The sequence below is a fragment of the Phascolarctos cinereus genome, unplaced genomic scaffold, assembly GCF_003287225.1.
Source record: "Phascolarctos cinereus isolate Bilbo 61053 unplaced genomic scaffold, phaCin_HiC Scaffold_5;HRSCAF=322, whole genome shotgun sequence".
In the NCBI taxonomy this organism is placed as follows: Eukaryota; Metazoa; Chordata; class Mammalia; order Diprotodontia; family Phascolarctidae; genus Phascolarctos; species Phascolarctos cinereus.
In genome coordinates this window covers 99,545,347-99,550,699 of record NW_027555958.1, presented here as the reverse complement: position 1 = coordinate 99,550,699, position 5,353 = coordinate 99,545,347, and the positions used below count along the sequence as shown (strand labels likewise).

Genomic DNA, 5,353 nt, shown 5'->3' with positions numbered 1-5,353 from the left:
CTCTACAAGTTCCTGACCTGGGTTTGAATCTGAAAAAGACTAGATTGCTGCTGGACTCAGTTACACTTCATCAACTGGAGAATGCTGCTGGTTCAGAGTGACAAAACTGAAAGCTCTAATTTGGTCTGGGAGTCCAGCCCTTCTTATTCCTTTGTAGTCAACAGACTGGGCTAGGAGCTGGAACTGAGACCCTACTCTGCTCTTGAGAGTATCAGCCATACCTCTTCTTCTTGCTTCTGAATTTAATCTTCTACCTGACCCCATGATCTCTCCCTATCCTTGGGCACAGGTCTTCCTCAGTCTTCCCTAGATTTGTGACTTGGGACTGAATAGTGAGCAAAGAAGCTGCTAGTTGTTACCTTTCATCCTTTATGGGACCCCATGGTGGGTCTGGGACCTCCTTTTGCCCTGGTGCATAGCTTCTGTCTTGTGTTGAAGTACTCCACAAGGACATTCCTGTCTAGACCCAGTATTAGTGTCCACAGACCAGTCAGCCAATAAACATTTATTAAGCATCTACTATGTACTGGGCACTGTGATAAGCACTGGGGATTCAAATAAGGAAAAGAAAGACAGTTCCTTCTCTCGAGGAGCTTATAATCTTATGGGGGAAGACAGCCCACAATAGGAAGCTGACAAGTAAGAAGTGGTGGGGCTAAGGTTGGGGAAGAAGTCTTGACTCAGGAGGATGATGGAGCCTCAGGGATGTGGCCCTCTAGGTCTTCAAGTGCAGCCCTGTGATTGATTCCAGACTTCACAGATTGGATTCAGCCAAAGTGCCACACTTGAGGACCTAAAAGGCCACATGTGCCCTCATGGCTGCAGGTTCCCCACTCCTGGCTAGACTAAGGAGTAAAGTTGATGAAAAATGAAGAGTTTACTTGCCTTAGAGTCCTCTTTAAACAGAAGCTTTGGAGGCATTCTTGCTTCACCTTCTAGCCCTCAAGTCAGAGGGACAGAATGTATTTAGAGCATTAGTGATGAATATCAAAGCTGATGAATTCTTGTAGGAAGATGAGTTTCCTAGTGATGAGAACTCCTGTGATCACAAAGTAGTTCGGTTCAAGGCATGCAAGCTGATGGGAGATGTATCCACATTGTCCATATCCCTATTCCTGGGCTGGAAAAATAGCTCATTGTGATTTTTTTTCCCTTGGATTTCTCTATCGGGATTCAGTCTAGTATCTTATCTAGATTTGTTTGAAGTTTTTTTTTTTTAATTGTTTGGGGGCGGGGGAGTAGAAGGGGAGCTACTGGTACTTTCTGTTACTCCACTATCTTGGCTTCCTGAGGGTTCATTTTTAAATATACCCATAACTCCTTCATGCCTGCAGGGTTTCATTAGCAAATTATCTTTTCTAGTGAATTAAATGATTTCCTGATGCCATTCTCCAGTCCTCACCCAAACTGAACAATTGTGCCTCATTATCTGCATGATCAGGATGATTTCTTCTAAGGTGATAAATATATTCTGCACTAAATACTCCTCTAAGGGTGAAGGAGTCTGCCCTACACAAAATTGACTTACAGACATTTTAACTGACTTCCTGGATAAACTGGGGCAAAAAAATCTGAGCTCTCTCTGTTTCATTTATGCTTATTCTTATGAAAATTGAATTGATATGGAATTTGTGAAGTGAGCAACCTCTACAAAAATATGCATTACTGTTAATTTTCATTTCGTACCTATGTGATTTCCTCAGTGTGAAATACTTGTCTGCTTCAGACTGGTGGTCAGTAACATACCTTTGTTGTCTGGGTATTTAAAAATGAAAAGATTTATAATGGTCACACAGCTAGCATGTTTCAGTGGAAGGACTTGAACCCAGATTTTCCTGATTCCAAGGCTGGCCATTTTTCCAATATGGGACACTGTCTCTTATGTGGTTAATAAGGTCATTTTAATTATTAGCAATTAATATGTCTCAAAAATTCTACTCAATAATCTGTCTCATCAATTATAGTACTTAGTCATATTTTTTCCAGCTGGTTCTCTGTGACAATTCTTGTAATTTTGTGATAATCAGAATTAGGCATTCAGAAGAAATAGAGTCAAATACCTGCTCTTCTTCAAATAATCCCATGATTGCTGCTACCAACCAGGCTGAAGGATAAGCAGGGAAGTGAAAATGAGATGTGTTATAAACTTGTCCAGATGTGAAAACAGCTAGTTCTGTGTATTCTTTGCACAATGAAACTAAATTCTAAACACCTAGAATTAAAAAAATTGTCAATCTAAAATCAGATAATAGTTATGAGTGAAAAGAGTATTTCTATCACAGATCCACAAGAAGGACCATCAGTCCCAGGGAACATTAATAACTTTTACTGCTTTTTTTTAAACTTAGGGGGAGGATTAATATGTTGTATGCCATTTTTTGCTGCCTATTTTCCTCCTCCTACATTTCTTATTAGAATCATAGCCTCCAGCTCCATGGGAGGTGGCTGAAAATTCATTATCTTTATGTCTCATCAAATTACTTACTTTTCCAGACATTTACCTCCTTCCCTATTTCCACCCCCACATATTTTTCACATAGAAAATTTCATTCCAAGTTCACTTTACAGGGCAGATATGTTTCTTTAGTTGACAGGGAAGGAAAACTAACATGGAAACAGAAAACCTGTAAAGTACAATTTTAAAAGGGGGCATTTGGTATTTGTGACATTTTTTTCAGAATTTATTTATTTACTGATGAAACTGATATATAACATAAGCCTATAAATCTAATTTTTACTTGGAATAATGACCGTTTTCCCTAACGATCCCTAACTTTCAATCTCCTGCATTTACTATGTTGGTCTTGCCTCTGTCATGAACTTTGCTTGAAAATGTTTCAAATACTTAGGTTGCTTTTAAGGTAATCTGTCTTTCTTCTATTAGGCATTGACAGTATTTGATAAAATGTTCCTTACATTTTGGATTCTGTGCCCTGTGTGTGTGCTTCACACTCTAATGTGATATAAGAGTGGGGCCTGGAGGGAATCGAGGAGACTGAAAGTAAACACATGACCTCTCATCTCATTGTATCTTCTAACTTTGTGCGTGATCTTATGACATGATTAATTCTTTGACTATATTCACTACCATTTCCAAAGCCCAGGGACTTCCGAAGATATCTTATGCCACAGAATTAGAAAACCACTAATCAAAAGGATTTGACTAATCGAAAGGATGTTCATAGAGAAGGATAAAAAGCTCGTAAGCCTTCAAAGGATGTGTAATGTCTGGTAGCTAAGAATTCTCAGGGACCAAAATATGTACACATAATCTCTAATAATTCAAATTGGGCTTTTAAAGTTCTGTGATTTTTTTGGTGTGGGCACCTCCTATGCAATCAGTGATCAGCCACCTTAGTGATTTAGTGGGAAATTTTCATGTCCTGTTGTATAAAAAAAATCACTTTGGGGGCAGATATTTGGTGAGGAATCTCTCTAAACTTAACTTATCTGGTCCTCAGATCAGCATAGAGTGTACCTAAACTGACTCAAAGCTTTTCTAATAGCTTTCAGAAACCCAGGATCACCTACATTTTAGTGTACAACACTGGAGAAAGACTTTAATGGAATAACTGTCCATTATATAAAATTATGACTCTTTTCTCTCGCTGAATATAGTGACTTTATCGATGGTACAGAACATAGGGCTCTCTGCTTCTCCTCCTTCTCTCCCACTACAGGAATGCCTTGGATTAGGATTCTGTGTGGTTTGTGAGATCAACCAACATGGAGAAATAGATTCAGTTATGTGGACTTCCAGTAGTGGAACCCTTCATTTGGCTGGGGTTGAAGAGCCATGGCTTTCTACTTTACTCTTTCCTTGGAAGCCACATAGACCATAAGTTCCACTACATATTGGCTATAACCATACTCTTTGTCATACCAAGAGATGAACTTGACAAAATAGTCATTAAGGGCAATGCCAGTGCCAGCATAAAAAGTAGACGAGTGACTGTCACTCTTGAAGTCATAGGATATAACCGCTTCCTCTGTGAAATCCAATATGTCTTTTAAGGGCCCTCCTGCTACTTGTTTCATATCATCATATTTGGTAGGTTTCTCCAGATAGCAGATGAGATTCATGACAGGTATATTGGGAGTAGGAAAATAGAAGAACATACTTATAAGCTTCCTGATCAGCTCAGGGCTGACCTTGGCCTCAGCATTAGCAGTACTTACAGAAGCAGGGATGATGTTTTGGCCAGTACCATTACACCATAGCTTACCAGAGGGGCCGACTGCTATTTTCTAGGTAGCAGTAATAACATAAACTGTGGTCATGAGTTCTTCCATGGTGCTAAAGTTGTCATGAATAACCTTGGCTAGGAGTGCCAAGCAGTTGGTAGTGCAGTAGATATTATGGACACTAGTAAGGGACTTATACTTTTTCTCATAGCTTACTCCCATCATGAACATAAGGGCATTAGAAGAAGGGTGCAAAATGATTTTATGCTCAGCTCCATCTTTCAAGTGCATCCTGGCCTTTTCCAAGGTGATAAAGACACCAGTGGACCCCACTACTTAATTGTTTCCATCATATCCCTATTTACTGTCTGTGGAATCATGGTTCTAGTATTCATTTTTGCATTTATCAGCAGCTTTCTCTTCTCAGGCTTGAGGGTGTCCTTGAACTTGCCATGGGTGGCTTTATATTGGAACACGAAAACTATATAAATCACTTAGTTGGAGTCAATGAAGGGGACATTGATGGCCACTCTTCCTGAAGTAAATGTATCTCTAGTTAGCAGGTTTCCAAAGTGGCCCAATCCATTAACTCTGACCACCATATTATCTCATGGATGCAGTTATAGCAGCAGATACTGGGATCAAGCTTGGGGGGAAAGCTGAGCTGATGTTGATATTAATCCCAAGTGTGTTGCTACAAATGAATAAACAATAACAAAAAAGCTCATAGTTTTGTGTTAACTTCCCACGAGGTAGCATGTGGTGGAAAGAAACCTGTGTTTGAATCCTGGCTCCTTCCTTTGTGATCTGTATTATCTTGGACAAATTGCTTCTTCTCCCCAGGCCTTTGCCTTCTCATTTATAAGACAATGGCATTGGATTATATGATTTCTATTGTCTCTTCTAGCTTATGTGATCTTCTGGTCCTACAAACAAATGAGGTTCCTGAACAGCTCTCAGTCCTGGTCTTTCTATGATACCACTAGATAATCAGGAAGTTATGGCAAGTTGAAGGATTGAAATTCTATATCTCTTGGTGCCAGGTTCGTTTTATAATTTAGTTTGTTCTAGGTTCCCCCTCTTCTAAAATGGGAGCCATGAAAGATTTAGTTCTATTGGAAAGAAAGAAGCAAGAAACCTGCCCAGGGAAAATAAGAGACATAACATC

The 5,353-nt window shown here is 39.5% G+C and overlaps 1 pseudogene; it reads right to left on the bottom strand.

Moving 5' to 3' along the window:
* Positions 1-3,804: 3,804 nt before the first annotated feature.
* Positions 3,805-4,787, bottom strand: LOC110208641 (glyceraldehyde-3-phosphate dehydrogenase pseudogene; annotated as a pseudogene).
* Positions 4,788-5,353: the final 566 nt, after the last annotated feature.